Source organism: Aegilops tauschii, chromosome 7 (assembly GCF_002575655.3).
Source record: "Aegilops tauschii subsp. strangulata cultivar AL8/78 chromosome 7, Aet v6.0, whole genome shotgun sequence".
Lineage (NCBI taxonomy): Eukaryota > Viridiplantae > Streptophyta > Magnoliopsida > Poales > Poaceae > Aegilops > Aegilops tauschii.
In genome coordinates, this window is record NC_053041.3 from 509,997,442 (window position 1) to 510,020,709 (window position 23,268).

General features: G+C 45.0%; 1 long non-coding RNA gene, 1 other non-coding gene and 1 pseudogene across 7 annotated transcripts; 1 reads left to right on the forward strand and 2 right to left on the reverse strand.

The window, feature by feature from the left end:
- LOC109751255 (uncharacterized) lies at window positions 1-23,268 on the forward strand. 6 transcript variants are annotated; one of them, XR_012189401.1, is made up of 5 exons: window positions 18-1,501; window positions 1,924-3,195; window positions 3,353-3,453; window positions 3,841-3,941; window positions 14,705-16,706. It is a non-coding gene; the product is annotated as an uncharacterized protein (transcript). The 6 variants fall into 6 exon arrangements; XR_005761946.3 differs by lacking the exon at window positions 1,924-3,195 and having other exon boundaries at window positions 8-1,501; XR_012189405.1 differs by lacking the exons at window positions 1,924-3,195; window positions 14,705-16,706 and adding an exon at window positions 21,971-23,268 and having other exon boundaries at window positions 38-1,501.
- Window positions 4,328-6,775, reverse strand: LOC120968018 (uncharacterized). Its single transcript, XR_005761948.3, has 2 exons — window positions 5,647-6,775; window positions 4,328-4,900 (listed from the first exon to the last, which is right to left on the reverse strand). It is a non-coding gene; the product is annotated as an uncharacterized lncRNA (long non-coding RNA).
- LOC141027695 (uncharacterized) lies at window positions 6,873-13,410 on the reverse strand (annotated as a pseudogene).

Consider the following 23,268-nt stretch of genomic DNA (forward strand, 5'->3'; position numbering starts at 1 on the left):
GCAAGACATGCACAGGAACAATTTGCAAAGAATACATTTATTATCAGCATGAGTGCTTCGTCTTGCAAGATGGAAATTATACATAGCCCTTTTTTTGAAGCAAGACCGGACACATTGCACTCATTTGTAGCTTATAACATTCTTGTGGAGCCTTCCGCCGGATTGGTACCTCCAATGAAATGATGCAAAGCATTTGCAAATTGTTCCGTGTGATCTATAGGTGCTTAGCGACAGTGCATCCAACAATGAATTTGAACAAATAAAAGAGGCATGAATATGATATGCATTTGATTCAGAACTGACCAATCGATTGCGAGTTAAAGTAGAAATAAAAAATTTCATTCAAACATAATTTGCTTCATTGCCCTCCCGTATATTACTCTTTTGTGATGTTACATAATGATGTTCCTGGTCATGTTTCATGTAAGTTTTCATATGCAAAGCTCCATTTGTTAAAATAGTAGATCAAATAACGTCATGTTGATTGCTATCAACAACGAAAGAAAAACATGTCAAAGAATAAACTGATACTCCCTCTGTAAACTAATATAAGAGCGTTTAGATAACTAAAATAGTGATCTAAACACTCTTATATTAGTTTACGGAGGGTGTACATAGCAACATCAGAACTGTTAATCAAAATATTTCTTAAGTTTAGGCAACTCTTTTGTAAATTGAAAGCTAATCTTTTGGTCTAGTGTGTATTCTAGCCCTTCTACTAAAGTGTAAGTGCATAATTATCATAACTCTTGGAATTTTCCAAAATCGTATGGCACGCCGAAATCATACTCCATGCTGTGTCAAATAACCACATTCATTCCTTTCACCAATCGATTGTGGTGGAACGCCAAAAAAATTTGTACGGGTCCATATGATTAAAAACATGCATAAAAAGGAATCATTTAGAAGTGTGCCTGAAAAGTAACATGCAAGCTATAGAACTTAGTTACGAATAAGGGAAATCCTAAGTGCTAAAATGTAAAATGACCAAAGAGATAAGGTTATCCTGCCATGCTCTCTCTGCTCTTGTGCGGCACACCGTAGCGTTGGCTCGCCGCAGAGACATCGCCGGCTCGCCACCGTGAGTTATAGAGGTGGCGGGAGCAGCGAAGGGGCCGAGCGCTGCCGTGTGTCGTGCGACAGCCACACCGTAGGTAGCCACTCACGGCAACTACGCGCACGCACGCACCGGCCGCCGTCGCGCCGCGAGCTTCGCCTGTCCGCGCACTGCCGCAACCACACGTGAGTTCTTCCAACACGCACCGCCCATGGTCGACCTGTGAGCCACACATGCACCGCCGCGAAGCGCTGCTTGATCCCCTCCATGGACTCGTGCTCGCCGTCGCAGTCCGTCGCCCTAGCCGCGGAGAGGGCCAAGATCCGTGGAGCTGCTCGTGGAGTGAGTATATCGTCCCCGTGCATGTCTGGTGGGGTATCGTTTGGGTTGGGGCGTTGGGCGGCAGGGATGGCGAATTCCTCCTCAGGTGTCGGCGTGTCGCAGGTTCCGTTCCTTTGCTTCACTCACTGTTTCTGGTCGTCGTGTGTTTCCTTGGTTTGTTATGCCTGAATTGAGCTTCTCTGCAGAATAATGAGGTTGATGCTAACATGTACTACTTCAGTACTTTACTTGTTTCTTAGTAAGAATAGTGATTAAATTCTTGTAATTCGAGGCAGCCCTAGCTACTTGAAAAATGTAACTTTTATTAGTATTGCTGTCTAGCTTGATGGATTGGTGCATTTGTTGTGCCTGACAGAAAATTTCTAATTTTGGTAGTTTGGTCGATACATTATCTTTCCCTTTTGGATGTTCGTGAATTCCGACATGTCCAATGGGGAAACAAATGCTCAATTTAGTTACCTTACCTCAAATTCAGTTTTACCTGTTCAATTATCACATTGTGTTTTATCTTCAATTTCTCACAGTTACGCGACCCTGGCTGTAGTTTGCTGAAGCTTGTTGCAGGAGGGCATAGAAAAAACTAACTCTTCCCCCTCCCCCTCCCGAGTCGCCCCCCGCGTGGGCGGCCGGGAGGCCCCCAGATCCCGTCGGCCGGCCCTCCCCCACTCCTCCTCCTCCCTCGCCGCCGCCCAAGGGCGCGGCCAGGCGAAGCCTGGTCGTTGCCGGCGGCGGCGGGGACTCGGGCCCTCTCGCTTGCATGGGGCTGGCGCGGGCCGGCGCCCCCGGGCCGGAGCGTGGCGGCGGGCCGGACGCCACGGCGGGTGGTGGCGGCGCCTTGGCGACTTCGCTCCCCCGCGGCAGGAGGCCTCGCGAACTGGTGCGTCGCGGCCGCCAGGGACGGCAGCAGCGTGACCGGATCGGGTTGCGGCGGCGCGGCCGGATCTATGCCCAAGCGTGGGCCTTGATCGCTGGTCTGCCGTCGGCACGGTGGCGGGTGCGACTCGTCGGCAGCTGGGCAGATCCGTTCTACCCTTGTCTGGTTCTTGACAGCGCGGGCATCTCCGGGGGAAACCCTAGATCTCTTTGGGATTGAGCGATGATGGCGATGTTGCGTCGTAGTCCCTCTTTAGGGCATCCTTTTGGAGTTTACTCCGGTTGAAGGGACCAGCGACGTCGGTGGCGCACGTCTGGTGGAGCAACTGCCGATGAAAATCGCGCCGACTACGGTCATGGCGGACGATGACGGCACCTTAGATGTCGTTCCCTTGTCGAGGCATCGTCGTTGCAGTCTGCGTCATCAGGCTCGGGATGCTCCGGGGAAAACCCTAGATCTGGGTCTTCCGGATCGGACGATGATGGCGTTTTATCGCTTTCCCTCCCGGGGGCATCATTTTGGAGCAAGTGATGGCTAAGGGGATGGTGGAGCGGTACTTCATCTCACACATTGATGGCGGCGGAGATCGGCGGCATGGAGCTGTGGAGGCTCGGCGTCCGACGCGCGGAGATGGACTCGCGCAGGAGGAGGTAGCTGTCTGGCGTCATGGTGACGTCGATGGCAGAGTGGCCAGACAAGGTAGAAGCTTCAATATGATCTAAAGACGGACCTGTGGAAGATGGCGGCGACGACACACGAGTGCGTCTGACCGGATTGTGCCCCAGACCCGGTATGTGGCTCGGCTGGGGCTTCCGGCTTCTGATGTTAGGCTTAGGTGAGTGGTTTGGGTAGTGGCCCAGCTAGCATCCCTTCATCATATGGATAGGAGTAGCGGCATATGTTGCCAAGATGGTGGATTCAGGTATATTGTTTGTAATACTTTGTAAGGTCCTCGAGAATAATCAATAAAGTGGCCGTATGCATCTCCCAGATGCAGAGGCCGGGGGTCATCCTCCTTTTCTAAAAAAATGCGACCCTGGCTACTGGACACTTGTATAACTCTTATTTCCTTTTTGCAGGGTGGTGCAGCTCCTATGTTTCTAGAAATAAAACTTATGATTATATATTATCATCTAAGGTGAAATGTTGAAAGGGCTCTTGGATTGTTTGCCTCGCTTAGGTAATGAATCCTTTGTGCAGAGAGCTCTTCTTGATGCCCCCATAAGTTCAAATTCTTGTAATTCGAGGATAAGTTCAAATTCTTGTAATTCGAGGCAGCCCGGGAGTGTTCGCTGGAAAAATATAACTTTTTATTAGTATTGCTGTCTAGGTTCATGGATTGGTTGTGCCTGACAGAGAATTTCTAATTTTGATAGTCTGGCCGATACATTATCTTCTCCTTTTGGATGTTTGTGAATTCCGACATGTCCAATGGGGAAACAAATACTCAATTTAGTGACTTCACCTCAAATTTGGTTTTACCTGTTGAATGATGACGTTGTGTTTTATCTTCAATTTCTCACAGTGGCCGCTTACCTGCTGTAAAACTCTTGTTTTCTTTGTGCAGGGTGGTGCGGTCTTATATTTCAAGAAATAAAATCTCATGGTCATATGCTATCAGTTAAGGTGAATCCATGAAAGGCCGCCTGAATTGTATGCCTTGCTCAGGTAATGAATCCTTTGTGCAGAGAGCTCTTCTTGATGCCCCCGTAAGTAATGAATTTGCTACTCAGCAAAAGCAGTAGCTATCTTTGTTATGGGACACTGCTTGCTTCTTGCGTTAAAATGACGATATGGCTTTGTTTATGCGGAATATCATCCAGGTATTTAAAGGTCGTCCAAGTATACATTTAGAATCTGTTAGGGGTGTGTGCGCTTTTCTCTAGTATGGCCAAGTATTAGTTGACAAATGAATATACATCAAAGGGCACCAATTTACTTACAGTTCTTCGAGCCTTGTAGGCCTCAACATAAGTCCCTTGGCCAAGCTTCACTGTAATGCCTAACTAACTAGTTAACAAACAACTTTGTCAACTGATAAAAGGCACTGCAGGTAAATAAATTCATTTTCACATATTATGATAAGCTGGCTTCTTCCAGCTCCCCAAAAAACTGAGTACTAATACACAGAGAAGGTGTATAATTATTAAGGCTACTTCACAAATTATTTTGGGAACGGACTAAACATATCAGGATATACACCAGTTGAATGCAAAGAAAAGAAATCATCATCTACTAATACTCTACTGAATGAACTATCAATTCACTTCTCTAGTATTTAAAATATACATGTTAGGAATGACCAACAGTACTTCTTCTCTCAAAGCTGTCAAGAAAATACAGCCAAATAGAGAAGTTAGAAGGACTTTGAGCTCTAAACTCCAGGTATCAATCCACTTGACTATCTACCGATCACCGGCCAATTAATTTATGAATCAACGGATTTATCTATAAGGGAGTAATTGTCTGTAAGATAGGACTTGCTTGCATGCATTTCATAGATAATAAATCTGTAAAGAGAAGTTAGGAGGCAGCTTACATATCTGAATATTTACACTTCATATACAGCGACAGTATATCCTCGATTCAGAGGTAGGACAGAAGACCGTCCGGACAGATCTCCATAGCTGCAAAAAGTTTGAATAATCTGCGAACTCCGTCAGACAGTAATATTAAAAATTCCTTGTTTTATTAATATATTCACATCTAGAGGAAGGAGATATGTCAACAGGGGAAGAAAAGCAACCATCAATCGTGCTAAAGTTATCTCTCCAGAGTGGCGTCAGTCCAAAGACACTGTCTGGAGTAAAATTTAGAACACAAACTGATGAATGCTCTCTGAAGTAAAATCTAAAACACATAAAATGGCACAGGAGGTGTGAAGCCCGTCCATCTTGTTTAGATGATCTCCAAAAGAGTACTGTTTTTATCCTCTTGTGGAGATTTAAAATGCAATTACCCTAAAAAGTGAAGTTAACTGATGAATACGTGCTTTAAGCAGATCCAACCTCATTAGTTTTGAAAAATAAAACAATTCCCTTTCATGATAATTTTTTACTTCATATTTGTTCAGACATTGTCAATTCAATTTTTTTGGTACGCAATAGAGCTACAAAAATGGAACTGTTGGTGCATCATACATATATGCATGATATTATAAACCATTGCGAGACATCTTTTGTTATTGAAATGCTCCCTCTTGTGAATTTAATAGCAGTTTAGGATAAAGTAGTGGATCCCTAGCTGATGGTGATAAAACACACCCTATTCCTATTGAGCTGCCTAGAAATAAGCAGCCCCAAACACACAGCATAGACACATAATGTAGGGTACACTTCATAAGTCAAAACCAGTACTATACGCGTGCTAATACCTGAAGTGTCACAACAAATCACATCACATGTCACCAAAAGCAAAAGCTATTCATCCAAGGACCTTTTCTCTTGATCTTGGAAGCGTCTGCCTACCTGCGGAGATATGCATGATGGAGAGTGGAGGTTTCTTTGTAAAAAGTTATAGAGAGAGCAGTGACCCTCACCTAGCTAGCACACACACGGACCAAGTGCACATGCCCACCACACAGCAGCAGCATACTACTGCTCCTGCGCATGCAGATGACGCAACAGCAGGATGCGGGAGCACACACGCGGGCAGCAAGGTACATAACCAAGAGAGGGATGAGCACACAACCTTTGCGCGCTCGCCATCGAGGAGTTCAGCCGAGGGCAGAGAGAACCTCCTCGCATTGCCTTCAGCGCTAACCTACCCGAGGCGACAGTTTCCCTGAGCAAAGACGTGGACCGGAGACTTCAAGGTGCCAACGGCAGGCGCGAGGTCGACACAGCAGCAGTGACCTCGAAGCGGCGGCAGGTTGGGCGGGCCACCGCTGCTCTGTGGTGTCCGCCGCTCCACCAGAGGATGCCTCGGTCTTGTGGCAATGGAGATCCCCATGAGCAGTAGCGGCAACCTCGGTATGGTGGCGATGGCGATTCAGCTCCTCCCCAATACGCGGCCTAGTGGAGGCTCGCCGCAGCCACGCCCGTGCCCTGATGGCGCACGCCAGTGGCCTGGCCTTGACGAAGGCGGATGATGGCGGCCGAGCGACGAATGGCGACATAGAAACATGCATGTCGAGCGACGATGTGCTGGGAGCAAGCGACGGGAAGAGCAGTTTTTATAGGCTCATACGGTGGCGGAACGGTGGTTGAGCCGTGCACGGATTTGATGGGAGCCTTCCAGAGAGATGGAGAGAAATCGAGAGGAAAGAAAGCCAAAATATCTTAAGAGTGGATAGGGATAAGATGGTGTGATGCCCACGATTTAAGGGCAAATTTGATAAATTTGACATGTAGACGAAATCAAATCAGAGAATGAACTGCTCATGAAACTATTTCACGCGGCTGATCTTTTTGTGTGACGCCCGACACAAAGGCGCCACACTACACTGTGCAACGCCTCACAGATAGGCGCTACACGCCTGGCCAGCGTTGCACCCCAGACTGCCTAAAAATTGCTAAGTCATTGTGCAGAGCCTAAGAGCTAGGCGCCGCACTGTATAGTGTGGCGCCTAGCTCTTAGGCGCTGCACTAGTGGTTGCACTACAAAATGAAGCAACCACTAGTGCAACCCCTAGAAGCTAGGCGCTACACTGTATAGTGTGGCGCCTAGCTCTCAGGCGTTGCACACTGACTTAGTAATTTTCGGATCACACGGGTGCGACGCTGGCCAGGCGTGTAGCGTCTATCTGTGAGGCGTTGCACAATGTAGTGTGGCGCCTTCGTGTCGGGTGTCACACAAAAAGTCAGCATTTCACAGACAAATCATTTTGTGATTTGATTTCATCCATAGATCAAATTTATCAATTTTGGCGGCCGTCCATCACGTATGCATGCAGATCGTAACAGACAGTCAACGCACGGCATGCACCAGCCAACAAAGAAACAGATCGTGGGTGGCAGGAAACAAATCGAATGTCCCGCATCCACCAAAAACGCTACAGCCACACGTGAAGTATGCATCACGTTAAGAAAATTTTCACCGAAGCCTTAGAGTCACAGCGGAACTGTACACCCACCCAACACCCCCCCCCCCCCCCCCCAATCCCAAATTAATACACGTGCCCGCAAGCCAAACATTCAGATGTTGCTTTCACCCAAGTGGTGAAACCTGGAGGCAAAATCTTTGCCTGCAATAGAGGCTTGGGTATTCACTTCAGCAAAATCTTGTTCCACGTCAAAACGTCGCTCATCATCATCCCCTACCATCGCCGAGACAACGCTGAAGAAAGAGGGGAACTACCATCATACCCAGAACTGAAGGAGCACCATCACATACAAGGATGCTTTCGGGCCGATGAACCGGACCACCGCAAAGCGATGAGAATGAGGCTTTGTGGTACCTCGACCGGGGTCTTTTGTGTGTCCACTTGATCCTAGCACCGTCAACTTCACCCAATGCGGTCGTAGAAGAAGAATGCCATTGCTTCCCTTCATTCATGCACCCCACCACAAGACACCAACACAACCGCCAAAACCAACGATGAAGGAACCGACACTTTGCCTTCTAACACGACTCGTTTGCTCTCGAAATCACAATTCTTTGTCGGAAATGATCTAATTTCTAAATAGTGCACATCTCAACTTTTATGAAACCTTCTCAAATATTTTTGACAGTATCTAGGGATCGTATAATGACACCACGCCAAGTTTCATGTTTTTCAAACTTCATTTGCATTCATTAGAATTAAAAAGCTACTGTGGCGAAGCCACGTACAAGCTGGGTAGTCAATTGACTACCCAGCTTTTTGGTGAAACTAGCTTATAGGTGTAGAAATATTGGAATAAATTTGTGTAAATTCATATATTTGACTACGCAATTTCAAATTGACTACACAAGGCAACATTTCTGGCACCGCCACTAACTTTTTTTCTTGAGAAATGGCACCGCCACTAACTAACCTCCATGTTTGGGTCGAGCCTTGACGCCCTAATGTTTGTAATTCTTTTAATTTTCTTGGATAAGGACTAAACATAGACTTAGAATACAAATAAATTTTTCTAGCCCAATTTTGTGAACTTTTTCATGCACTTTCGGTTCAAACTTTTCCATGCTAACCTAGGCTTTTTCCGAATCATTTTTTGATGCAACGCGGAGCCACATATGCCCGCGGACGCGCAGTGCGTCTGAATTCCCGCAAACTAGAACCAAACGCGGGGGAGATTTGTGGCCGTTTGGACTCGTGCCACATACGCACCAGACAACGTGGTCCCACCCAAAACCCTCTTCGCGCATACCACTCTCGAATGTTCATCGTGCATTAATGGTAGTCTGCCACTCTAGAGTGGACACATGCCGGGCAGAGCGACGTGACAAGACGGGGAGGTGGTCCCGCTTCAATGCGGACGCACCAACCGAGAAGGAGGAGGTCATGCTCTCCTCAAACGACGTGGCACATTAGTAGCCGCCCCTCCTCCTGAAGGCCGCCATGATGGGCAAGTAGTTCTAGTTGCAGTTGTAGGTCATGCTCGAGCGGTCCCTCCGCGATCGTGGTCTAGCGTCTCTGTCACCGCCTTACCGCTGTGTCATGAAGGAAATGAGGAGATGCCCCCTCCCACACGCAACCGCGGTATCCAAATCGGACGCCGCGTCAAGGAGAAGCCACCATCGCCGTCATGCATCACGCAGTGACGCGACAAGGAGAGGGTGCCGACATCACCTCCCTGTCGGCCGACCAGAAGCTAGTGGTGTCTGGTCACCGTGAAGGAGGAGGAAGACTCTCTGGCAATCGCGAATGCACGCGGATGCTTGCTGCATTACCTCGGGCAGGTAGCTGCAACATGTTCTCACGCAACACCTCGACGACGGCCCAGAGGGCGGCGTGGGAGGCGGAGCTATGGGAGTTGCGCAACACGCATAGTAGACCTGTGCTAGTGACGTCCGACGTCGCGTCGGACTAAGTCCTCGCGAACCCCTACCTCACGTTGCCTTGGTCGAGTGACAAGTCTAGGACCACCATAGTGATGTCCATGCAGCGTCGGCGTCGCCTCAACCACCAACTCATCAAGATTGGCGTGGCCGAGTCGCAGCGCGCCAGCGCCTTCGACGGCGGCAAGGGAAGGCGAGAGGCAGGCCCCTACGCTCCCTTCTGCCGCTGGAAGGACCACGATGACGATGACGATGGTGATGGAGCGGACAACAATGAAGTTCATGCGATGAGGTTAGGCTCCCATACTAGTCGTAGTATATTTATTTAAACTTGTCAACTATCATCCGGTTTTAATGTAATATGTTGAACTTTGCATGAGCTAGGTTTGGTTTGCGTGAAATTTGTCCTGTTGGTTCTACTTTCGTATGAAATGTGGGTGGGCATTTCTGGCATGCAGTTGGGTGTTCGGATGCATCCACGGAAGGATAGTCGATCCACTTTGTGGGATGCCATAGGAGATGCCCTTAACGGCTTAAATATAGCAAATGGACCTTGAAAATTTTCAAATTTTCGCGTGGAACATGTGATGGTGTATGTTGAGCGTAGAAAAATTTTCACGGTCAAATAACGAAGGAACCGACATTGTGAATTTAAAACCGGCACGCTTCACTGGAAACCACGATTCTTCGTCGGAGATGATCTGGTTTCCAAACAATGTATACCACAATTTTTGCGAAACATTCTTGAATTTTTTTCCATGGCATCTCAGGATCATATAATGATACCACACCAAGTTTCATGTCTTCAAACTTTGTTTGCATTTTTTGGAATTAAAAAAAATACCATCCTCCATGTTTGGGATCGATACTTGGCACACTAATGTTTGGAATTCTTTAACTTTTATTGGATAAGCCTCAAACATAGACTCAAGAGCATAAACAGGATTTTAGACCCAATTTTGCAAAAATAATTTTGCAATCTCAATTCAAATTTAAAATAGCAATCCTTAAATTCCTAAAAATGCACTTAATGTCATAAATATAGCGAACAAACCCCAATTTTTTTCTAAAAGTGGACATAAAAATGTGATGGTGTATGTTGAGTGTAAAAAACATGAACGTCAAACGATGAAGAAACCAACAATTTGCCTATAAACCCGACTCGTTTCCTCTCGAACCAATGATTCTTCATCGAAGATGGTCCGATTTGTAAACTGCATATGCCAAAATATTTACCAAACCTTATAAACAAGTTTCCACGACATCTAAGGATCATATAGTGATGCCACACGAAGTTTCAATTTTTTTCAGATTTGTTTGCTCTTTTTGAATTAAAAATCTACTAACCTCCATGTTTGGGGTCGAGTGTTGATACCTTAGTGTTTGGAATTCTTTTACTTTTCTTGGATAAGGCCTAAACATAGACTCAAGAATACAAATAGGATTTTTAAACCCAATTTTCTCAACTTTTTCATGCATTCTCAGATTTCAATTATTAAGCCTTAAATTCTTAGGAATGTACTTGATGGCTCAATATAGCAAAATGACTCTGATTTTTTTTTTCAAATTTTAACCTGGAACATGTGATGGTGTATACTGAGTGTAGAAAAAAAAATCGAGGTAAAACGATGAAGGAACCGACACTTCCCATTCAGAACCGACACATTTCCTCTCGAAACCATGATTCTTCGTCGTAGATGGTCTGATTGCTAAACAATGTATGTCACATCTGCGAGACCTTCTAAAATAATTCATGGCATCCAGAGATTATATAATGACATCATGCCAAGTTTCATGTTTTCAGACTTCATTTACATTCTTTGGAATTAAAAAACTATTAACCTCCATGTGCGGGGTTGAGTTTTGACACCCTAATGTTCTGAATTCCTTTACTTTTCTTGCTTAAGCCTAAAAATATACTCTAGAACATAAGTATGAATTTCTGTCCAATTTTGCAACTTTCCCATACACACTCGGTTCAAATTTGAATTAGTAACCCTTAAATTCCTAATAATGCACCTAATGGCTTAAATATAGCAAACGAACTAGAAAACCAAAATTTGACATGGAATGTGTGATGTTGCATGTTGAGTGTAGAAAATAATTGAAGGTCAAACGACGAATGAACCAGCACAATCTACTTATTTTCCTACACCATTAGATTTATTTTCACGTTTGTTTACCAAGTCTTGCCATGTCCCATGAAATTGTTGCATCAAGATTTACTCTATGCGCTGCCAAATAATTGTGATTGTCTGGAATTTCTTTAATATTGTTCCCTTTAACTTGTTTATTAATACAATGAACCGCGAAGCTCCTTAGTACTTGAAAGATAGAGACATAGTCTCCCAGACAAGTGACATATAACGGTATCTTTTTTTAACTTTATACCGGTATCTCTTAGAAATATTTGGTTGTCATGATCTGAAGTTTTGAAAAAAAATTGAAACTTGAAGTTTTGAAATTCTGAAGAAATTGAAAACCAACAACATGTGACAGCAGCAATAGTTCTTCAGTTATCGAATGGACCTAGATTCCCGATACCCTTTTTTATTTATGAAGATCCAACGGCTCCAGTTGAATGAAATTAGCAAATGTTTACCGTTGTTGCTTTTCCTTCTTTTTAACTAGCTCTATTACTTTTCGTCATTTCCGTTTGTTTTCCATGAGACTGAGCTGACTTATAAAGCCAACAATGATGTATGGAGAGCATATCTACCCATTTGCTATTGCTAAAACAAATCCTAGCCACCGCTAGTATGAAAGGAGTTCTACCCTCCCATTCCATGTCTCTGTTTTCTCATCTTTATGCTCTGAATCTCATCCCATAATTCTTAAATTACCTGAAGATTTCTAGATCGAAGAGAGAAGTGAGTCGTAGAGTGTGACGTTGGTTTACGTTAAAGCATTGTAATTTTATGTTCTTTGAAGTCAATAATCCAACCTAATGCCAAGATATGGTTCTCTAGCTTCATCCTCATGGTTTCACTAATGTGTCCCTCGGAAAAAGTGGTGACTTCATGGTAACTAGCAAGCAGTGACAATGTCTGTGGGGAAAGTTTTGCATCTAGCTACACTGGTACACAAGAAGTAGAGGCATCCATACTCAACTTATCATGGGTTTTGTTCTCCCTTATGATATGATTTGTGCCAGTTGGGTTGCAATCTTCACTATTTTTAGTCACGGTATGTAGAGAAAAAATTATTTGTATGACAACCTTGGGATAATTTTTCCCTCCTTCTGCGCCAGGTAAGCCTCACATGCTTAACAAATGCGAACCGCTTCCCGTTAGGTGAGACACAATATTTTCTATCGTCTACAAAGGTCCACACTAATGATTTAATATGGTACTTTGCATACTCTCGTTTGACATGATCATCTATCCTGTCATTATCGTGATAGCATGGGCTGAATTTTGACATGATCCAGGAGATAGCGAGTGATGTTGATTCTACAGATTATCCCATTTTTATTTTGAAAGGCTGCGGATGTTGAAGTTTCTACTGATTTACAAGAGTTTGGTATTTGATTTCCATCTTGGGGAGGTCTGTCACACAGAGATCATAATTCAACAATAAGGGTTGCAAGTGATCTCTCCCAAAAAGATTATGTTACACACACTCACATATTGACTTTTTCATCAAGGAAGGATTTGATCTCAAGTCATACCATATCTGCCTGACTGATACACGTAAACCATGTTTCTCTTCATTTGACAAAAGCATCTAAAGAAACAACCAGATTCCGGGCGGTTTCCGTTTTCTAGTAAGTCCATCCATTTTCTAGTAGGCGTACCTGATTGACTGCATAATGCGTTCATGACCTTCATCAGGAAAAAAACCCTCCCTCTTCACGGAGTCTTCCACATGATCAACAATAACACCTTCCCATTACAATCTTTCCACAAGTTCATCAACACCGAGTCCATTGCTTGCATCAAATAATTGTATCAGTTGATGTGGATAGACCGGTCTTACTTTTCCACAAGTGGATCCCCAAGGGGCACTTGACTTTCCATTGATAGCATCTGATACCTCAAACTTTCTCAATAAGAGGTGACCTGCTACCATTGTATCCACATAACCCTGGATCCAAACTAAATACCTCGACTTGCGAGGGATAGTGTTGGATTTGGGAGATGTATAGTGTAGATGGCGACGGTAGTGGTTGGAAAGGAGGAGGCGAAGGTGGATGCCTATTTGTTTGGTTTACTCAAATATCTCATGAAACGCCATGCGTACAACAAAACACTTTCATTCATACCGAGCTATCTTTCGACAAGGAAAAACATGCTCTCACGACTCCTAGCCACACACTATTTATAGACATATAGGAGTATAAGTGAAGGTGTATCTCAACACAAAATCGTCTCATACAGTTCTTGCCTAGTTCTCATGTGTACATTACCGTTCTTGAGAAAAGAACATACTCTTCACAAACGAGAAATACAATTTGTTTCTGTTTGTGGTTCGCTTCATTCAATTCGTGTGGGTCTCCCTCATGGGAACACTGGTTTCAAGTAGATTTCCCAAGCGAGATGAGTGGACCATGGACAACCCATGAGGCATGGTCACAAAGGCCAGTGTGTTCATAGCGACTAAAAACTTGAAAGAACAAAACACTTGTAGTTTGAGCTTCCTAGCAGGATTCATCTTTAATGTACCACCAGAATTGCTTTTAGGGTTTAAGATAATCATAGGGCTACATTTTTTCCAAAAAGGAAAAAAAATCTGGCCTCTACATTGTTTGATGCACACAACTATCTAGTATTGCATTGTTTCGCCATCGCCACCGCAACATGGATCCCTCGCTGCCGCCGGCGCGACATGGATGAGAGGTAGATGCATCAGAGAAGAAAGCATAGGGAGAGGAGTTGAGGTCGGACCGTGGGCGTAGTTGCGGGGCTGTGGCCATCGAGGCGGGAAGGGAGATAAAAGAGCTCGGGGCGGTGGCAGTGTCGATTCTCTCTGTCAAGAGCGTCTGTACGCTCGGGCTTGCGCGGGTGAGCTCCGGCTTCATCCGTGACCAAGGGTGTGGAGGCGAGGGGGCTGCTCGTGGGAAGGGGGGTCGGGGTGCAGGAGCCAATCCATGGGCTAGAGGAGAGCCAAGGCCTGAGGTCTCCGGAGATGAGGCGGGTGGCGGCGGCGGTGGGGGCGGAGTTAACCCTATGATTACGAAACTACTTCACAGACGCCATTTGCTTGCACGATCCTGAGCCGATGCCAAATCCAACAACTTTCTGTACATTGGCGTCTTGAATGGATGGTGTGAGATGGAGTGTCGTGCTGAAATCGTATGTGAATATCGTCTGTATAGCAGTAATACGGGGCTGCACAGGGAGGTGCTGGAGATAAGAAAGGAAGCCACGCCTCAACCTTTCCCTAACAAATGGGGTCCACCCTGGGAAAAAAACCCAGGAGCGCTGTGAGCGCTGTAATTTTTGGGAGCTTAGTAACTGTACAAATATGTATCCTGGCTTTTACTTGGTGCTGGTTCAGCGGTGCAGGTTGTCCAGCAGGTTCACTGAACTCTGCATCAGCAAAATGTATCTGAAACCCACACCCCGATTAGTTCCAACTGCGACGGGCGGCGGGCGGCGCAGTGCTCCGTTGCGTCCTGAGCAGGGGCGTGCCGCCGGCTAGCATCGGTCTCCGGAGGACGTGCACGAACGCGCCCGCGACGGTGCTGGCCGTGCTGGGATCGGGGAACCTCCTCAATGGTGCCGCATTAATTGCGCCAAGTAGAAACCGGATTCACGGCCTCTACCAGTATCTCCGGAGTCGTTATAATCACCTGCCTTTTCTGGCTAATCACGGCCTCAAGTACTGTTTTAAACCGCAACTAGCAGCCTACAGCATCATCTGTTTGGCGCCAAGGCAGACTGATGCAAGATTACGGAGCTTAATAAGCCTAGTGCCTACTGCCTAGGCACTAGGTAGCACTCATGGCGGCCGCCGCGTTCGGGAGAGACGGACGAATCCGCCTCCGCCTCCGCCTCCGGCGGACAGAAGCCTGCGTCCCGTACTCTACCTATATATACCGGCCGCTTCGCCGGAGAGCTCCATCCAGCCAGCCAAGCCAAGCCAAGCCAAGCGGGTCTGATCGGAGGAGCAGAGGAAGAAGCAAAGCACGCGCACCGCCGGTCTGCAGCCACGATGGCCCGCCGCAAGGTCCCCATGAGGCTCATCGAAAAGGCGCGGGCGCGCGCCGAGACGCACGCCAGGAGGACCAAGGGGCTGCAGAAGAAGGCGTCCGAGCTCGCCACGCTCTGCGCGGTCCCGGTCGCGCTCGTCTGCGCCGCAGGCGCGGGGGCTCCGCTGCTCGTGTGGGAGTCGGAGGAGGGAGTGCTCGAGAGGTACCGTCGCGCCGTCCCGGCGGAGACCCGCGCGCGGCACACGCACCGGAGCTACATGGAGACGGAGCTGGGCAAGGAGAGGGCCAAGCTCGCCCGGACACGGCACGGCTGCCCCGGCGCGCTCGCGGACTGGGACGCTGCGCTCAACGACATGACGCTGGAGGAGGCGCGCGGGCTGCTCGAGACCATCGACGCTGCACTGCAAGCCACGGGAGACAGGATGGAGGCGCTGGGCATACCTGCCGACGGCGGCCACGGCCCGCTCGAGGGTTCTTCCCACGAAGCCCTCATGCCGCAGCAGCTTGGGCAGGGTGGCGGCAACCCTGTGGACATGGAGGCCGCCGGCTTCCAGCAGCTGCAGATGGTGCCGTTCCACGCTGGGAGCAACGAGGGCCTACTCGAGCAATTCTCATGGGACGATCCCTTCCGGACGCAGTCAGGGTGCGTCGGCGGCAACTACTCGGGCGGCGGCGACGCGATGCTCTCGCAAGGCCACGCCAATGCCGGCTACAATTACTCGGCCGGCGGTGACGAGATGCTCACGCTAGGCCTCGCCAATGCTGACTACAACTACTCGGCCGGCGGCGACGAGATGCTCGCGCTAGGCCTTGCCAATGCTGACTACAACTACTCGGGCGGCAAGGACGAGATGCTCGCGCCGGGCTTCGCCAATGCTGACTACAACAACTCCTCCAGCGGCGGCGAGATGCTCCCGCCTGGCTTTGGCAATGCTGACTACGACTGGACTGATCTCACCATGTGGGTTGCCGACGAGTTGTGCGATGCAGTCATGCCACTTGGGTGCTACCCTGACTTCGCCGACGGTACTCTTCCGCCCGAGTACTCCGCTCAGGTCGTCACCGGCAGGGACTACGTCAATACACCACCATCTAGCGGGTACGGGTACCCAATGGCCATGGGCGTGGGCGACAACTTCACTCATCTCGACAGCAACTACATGGCGCACTGGCATTCGACACAAGTAGTCTGTTGCTAGGCGAAATGCAGTCGTAGTTTTCGAGCTAGAATATTTTAATTCTCACACATGTGAAGTTAGAATTTTGCAGAATTATATGATTTATCAATATTACGTGCATGATTTTGTACAGAAATTTTGAAACATTAACCATCAGTTATGGAATTTTCACGAAAAGAGTATGAGCTCCTCTTCACAAAGTTTCCTTTTTTGGATAACGCTTCACAGTTCACAAAGTTCATGCTCGGAAACTCCACTCAAGGGTAGAAACAGTCGGTGTCGAATACGCATGCATACATCTAATGTGTCTCGCTATGACAGGCTGATTTACTTTATTTGAACAATCCATTTGTAACCTTTTGTTATATCTTTGTCCATGAGATCTCTTAACAAGCCTTTCATACTTTTGGATGGCATCCAAAAACAGAGCACATAGCCACATACTAGAAGGAAAACCGTTTGCCGCAGCCGGGAAAAACTAACTTAAACGTGCCTGACACTCACATCAGTGTACATTACTTCTCTGTTGTCAATGTGAAGGTTGCATTTTCATTATCAGTCCGTGACAGAAAAAGTATATGGCATGTTCATTATTTAGGAGTTGACTAAATATTAAGGTTAGCAAAACCAGTCGATTCACAGAGCAATGTGTTTATTTTATTGTCTTTTCTTCTCTTTGTAGCGTATGCGGATTGATAAATGGTTCACGTGATGCATCATTTGATATGACATACCACTAGATAGATCTACTTTTTGCTCTAACCAAATGGTGAACTCCAAGACCGTCATAGGATTAATTACTATTCCATCCATCTAGAGTTAACTGTCGTTGAAATGAGTGTATGTAGACACATTTTGCAGATTCACTCATTCCAATGACAGTTGTAGAATCACTCATTTTAGTGACAGTTAATTCTGGAGCGCGGTAGTACATCTAATTGTGCACTAACCGAAGGGAAAAAAATGCCCGTTGACTTCAGGAAAAAAAGACCAAAATCACTAGGACAAAAAGTGTGAATAATAACTTGTATATAATGTTGATTTTGTATTTTTACAGTATCATGAATATTTTTCTTAGACCAAACTTTTTATACAAATACAACAGAGAGTCATCTTTAGTTAAAAAAAGTTTCATTTTTTTGACTTTTTTGTAATTACATTTTTTTTCATATAGGATGTATATACACCCACGAACCAAATGTGCTTGTCCTGTCTTAAGGACAAGCACGTTTACCTCCTCGGTGTCTAAACACCCGATATGAAAAAATAGTGATTGAAAAAAAATCAAAAAATTCCAAAACTTTTTTTTGTAATAAACTTGACCTTCAGTTGTATTCATATAAAAAGTTTGTCCTAGGAAATAAATTCCATGGTATTGTTGGTGAAAAAATCAACAACACTATATACAGGTTACTATTGACACTTTTTCCTTGAGATTTTATTTTTAGCCCTGAAGTCGGCGTGTAGTTTTTCCTTCGTGAAACTTTTTATACGAGTACAACAGAAGGTCAAGTTTATTTAACAAAAATGTTTCACATTTTTTACTTTTCTTGAAATTTTCCTATATCAGCTGTATATACATCCGAGAGCCAAAGGGGATTTTCTAGTCTTACAGGAAATACCCTTTGGTGGTTGGGTGCACATACACTTGATATGGGAAAAAGAATACAAAAATTTAAAAAAATCAATTTTTTTGAAACTTTTAAAAAATAAACTTGACCTTCTGTTGTACTCGTAAAAAAAGTTTCACCAATGAAAAATATCCATCACTTCAGTGAAAAAACAAAATCACAAGGACAAGAAGTGTGAATGGTAAGTTGTATATAGTGTTGATTTTTGTTTTTTTAACCAACAATACCATGGAATTGTTTCTTTGGCCAAACATTTTATACGAATACAACAGCAGGTCAAGTTTATTTCATAAAATGTTTTGGAATTTTATGACTATTTTCATAGTTACTTTTTTTATATTTATGGCGCATGCACACCCAGAAACCAGACGTGCTTGTCCAGTCTTATGGGAAATACCCTTTTGGCTCTCGGGTGTATATACATCTATCTGATATGGGGAAATCATAAAAATTTCAAGAAAAAGTAAAAAAACTCTGAAAGATTTTATGAAATAAAATTGACCTTCTGTTGTACTCGTACAAAAAGTTTCACGAAGGAAAAAATTCGCGTCGACTACAGGGAAAAAAATTCAAGGACAAAAAGTGTGAATAGTAACATGTATATAGTATTGCTTTTGTTTGTTTTTCATCAACAATAAAATGGATTTTTTGCTTGGCTAAACATTTTATACGAACACAATAGAAGATCAAGTTTATTTTAAAATAAGTTTCAGAATTTTTTGACTTTTTTGTAATACTTGTTTTTCATATAAGGTGTATATACACTCAGGAATTAGGCGTGCTTGTCCAGTCTTACGAGAAATTCCCTTTGGCTCTCGTGTGTGTATATACACCTGGTATGAGAAAAATATACAAATTTCAAGAAAAGTCAAAAAAATCTGAAACTTTTTAAAAATACATTTGACCTTTTGTACTCATATAAAAAGTTTCACGAAGGAAATAATTCCTGTCGACTTCAGGGGAAAAAAGAAAAATTCAAAGACAAAACGTGTAAATAGTAACTTGTATATCTCCTTGTATATAGTGTTTATTTTTTGTCACCAACAATGCCATGGATTTCTTTTTCCATGGCCAAACTTCTTATACGAATACAACAGCAGGTCAAGTTTCTTTAAAAAAAACTCCATTTTATTTTTTGACTTGTATATAGTGTTTATTTTTTTGTAGTTACTATTTTTTGTAGTAAATAGTAACTTGTATATCTCCATGTATATAGTGTTTATTTTTTTTGTAGTTACTATTTTTTTTTAAAGGAACAAACATGTATTCCATAACCAACTACTTGCCGCCAGTATCACCAGCTACAAGGTTTGTTACAAATTCAGGAAAATGGCCAACCCAGATGTTGAAATTGCCATTCCCTAATTCAGTTCCTAGCGCATCCAAAGTATGCGCAGCTACGTTACATGTTCTTGAACAAACATTCAACTTTACATCATCAAAGCGACTCTTAATTGGTGCTTTATTTCCTGAAAAAGAGCTCCCAGTTCAGCTAGATTATAAGCTTCAGTTGAAACTGCTTGCTTCAGCGCCGCAGAATCAGTCTCCAGGATGATTCAGCTGCATCCAATTCTAGATGCGGCGTTAACAGCATATAGCATAGCTAGTGCTTCGGCATGGAGAGCATTTGATAAGTGCTCCAAGCTTCCTGACCCTGCAGCAATCAAATCGCCCAAATCATTTCTGATTACGAAACCCCATCCGCCTGTACTTGTTACTTCATGAAAAGATCCATCGGTGTTAATTTTCATAAACTCATTTGGGGGAGGAGACCACCCATGATTAACATGTTGCTTCTTGGCCATACTTCTTTCCTTGATGTTCCTGAAAACAAGCACATAATAATCAATTGAAGCTAAAATAATTTGAGGAGTTCTCATCTCCCCTCCTGCATCCACTTTGTTCTTCTCATGCCACCATCTCCAAAATAGAATACACACCTTAATTCTTTGATTCTTTCTTCCTCTTCTAGCTGGAACACCTCTTCAAACAAGCTAAAAGGACCAGGACACTGAATGAGCTTCAGTCTGGTGTGTTCCATCTGGACCATTCTCCATATGTTTTTCACTTTTTTGCATTTCAAGAAGCAGTGTCCCCCATCCTCATCAAAACGGTAGCATACAGGGCATCTGGTATCTACCTCCACCCCCTGTGTTCCAGCCTTGTTTTGAGGGGTAAGCTGTGTGTCACCATCCTCCATAGAAAATGCAGCACCTTGTTTGGCAATGGTAACGCCCAAATATTTTTCCAGTTGAAATTGGAAGTTTCACCCGCACCCTCCGAACAAGATGGCAGACCATGCCTTGAATCCCTTTTTGCTGAATCTGCCGCCAGTCTATATGCAGATTTCACTGAGAAGACACCTTTCTTATCAAAATGTCATGCAATGAAGTCATTCGTGTTCTCCAGAATGGGGATTTTCAGGATTGTCTCGGCATCGTCTGCATTAAAGGTTTGGTATACCAAATCGGTGTCCCATGAATTCGTGACTGGATTTATAAGCTCATTCACACTAGTAGAAAACATGGCTTTGGTTCAGAACTGGCCAGCCCATTAATCCTGGTTCAGTCACGAACCGGGACCCATGGGGGGCATACGTCCCGGTTCGTGCGCCCAGGGGGCCGGCCGGGGCCTCGTGGGCATTGGTCCCGGTTCGTCTGAACCCTTTTGTCCCGGTTTCAGACATGAACCGGGACCAATGGTCCTCGCTCCTGGCCCACATCCATTGGTCCCGGTTCGTGGCTGGAACCGGGACAGAAGGGGGTCCTTTAGTCCTGGTACCAGCCACGAACCGGGACCAATGAGGTGGCTATATATACCCCATCGCCGGCGAGAAGAGCACTCCACACTGCTCTGTTTTTTCTGGCCGGCGAGGGGAGAGCTTTGTGGTGCTCTAGCTCACCTTCTATGCACATGAGGTGTTCGATGAAATGCCCGAGCCACACTAGTTAAGCTTTCTCCTCTCGAAGCTCGACCTCCAAGCTTCATTTTTCTCAAGATTTGTCTAGGTTTAACAGTCCGTCAAGTCCCATCCCCGTCTTCACCGCCGTTGATCGCCCGCGCCGATCTTGTCGCCGGCACAACCGTGGTGAGCCTCTTGTTCTTATCTTCTTTCTAAAAAAAAAATTCTTACTTGTATTATTAGATAGATACTTGTCTAATTTTCTTACTTTTATTATTGCTTGTTATTATATAGTGCGATGGTTTTGGTATCCGCCCCTGTCGGCCCTCGTCCTGTCTATGATTCGGATGTGGTATATATTATCTTTTATAACTATTTGGTTCATTTATTGTTTATGACAATTATGTCGACCAATGTGACATAGATTTTATTTATCTAGGAGGTATGTGAACCGTAAATTCCAACCGACCTTATTGTCGAGAGGTTAAATTTAGTTGAAGAAGAAAACAAGTACTTGAAGGAAAAAATAAAAAAAATTGAGGAGGATAAGATGATATTGGAGTTGCATGTTGCGGATGTCGTCGATGATCACAAGATCAAGATGGACGCAATGCATTTGAAGATTAAAAAATATGCCATTCATACCGAGGCTTGGTATCATTATGCCGTTGGATCAATTGTTACCTTGGTTGCGATTATGATCGCATTTGTTGTTGCATTGAAATGTTTTAGATAGTTTCAATGTATGGTTTAATTAGATGCTCTGGAGAGCTATATGTTGTTCAATGAGAACTATGTATGTACTTTGGTTTTAATGTGATGATGAACTTCTATTAATTTGGTCACTTATCTATTCATGATGTTCTGTAATGGTTTTTGACACACTTAATTATATATAATGCACACAGATGAACCGGCAATGGATGTACGGTGACAGACACACCTCCGAGTACATTGAGGGCGTGCATAATTTTCTCGAAGTGGCTGAGGCAGACAAGAAAAATGGTTTTATGTGCTGTCCATGCCCTATATGTGGGAATACGAAGTCTTACTCTGACCGGAAAATCCTTCACACCCACCCACTTTATAAGGGTTTCATGCCACACTATAATGTTTGGACCAAGGACGGAGAAATAGGGGTTATGATGGAAGACAACGAAGAAGAAGAGGACGACGACAACTATGTGCCCCCTGAATACGGTGATGCTGCAACGGGGGAAGCTGAAGATCAAGAGGAACCAGGCGATGTGCCCGATGATGATCTCCGCCGGGTCATTGTTGATGCAAGTAGACAGTGCGAAAGTCAAAAGGAGAAGCTGAAGTTCGATCGCATGTTAGAGGATCACAAAAAAGGGTTGTACCCCAATTGCGAAGATGGCAACACAACGCTCGGTACCATACTGGAATTGCTGCAGTGGAAGGCAGAGAATACTGTGTCTGACAAAGGGTTTGAGAAGCTACTGAAAATATTGAAGAAGAAGCTTCCAAAGGATAACGAATTGCCCGACAGTACGTACGTAGCAAAGAAGGTCGTATGCCCTCTAGGATTGGAGGTGCAGAAGATACATGCATGCCCTAATGACTGCATCCTCTACCGCGGTGCGTATGAGGATTTGAACGCATGCCCGGTATGCGGCGCATTGCGGTATAAGATCAGACGAGATGACCCTGGTGATGTTGACGGCGAGCCCCCCAGGAAGGGGGTTCCTGTGAAGGTGATGTGGTATGCTCCTATAATACCACAGCTGAAACGTCTGTTCAGAAGCAAAGAGCATGCCAAGTTGATGCGATGGCATAGAGAGGAACGTAAGAAAGACAGGAAGTTGAGAGCACCCGCTGACGGGTCGCAGTGGAGAAAAATCGAGAGAAAGTACCGGGCTGAGTTTGCAGGTGACCCAAGGAACGTATGGTTTGGTTTAAGCGCGGATGGCATTAATCCTTTTGGGGAGTAGAGCAGCAATCACAGCACCTGGCCCGTGACTCTATGTATGTATAACCTTCCTCCATGGATGTGCATGAAGCGAAAGTTCATTATGATGCCAGTTCTCATCCAAGGCCCTAAGCAACCAGACAACGACATTGATGTGTACCTAAGGCCATTAGTTGAAGAACTTTTACAGTTGTGGAATGCAAACGGTGTACGTGTGTGGGATGAGCACAAATAGGAGGAATTTAACCTGCATGCATTGCTGTTTGTAACCATCAA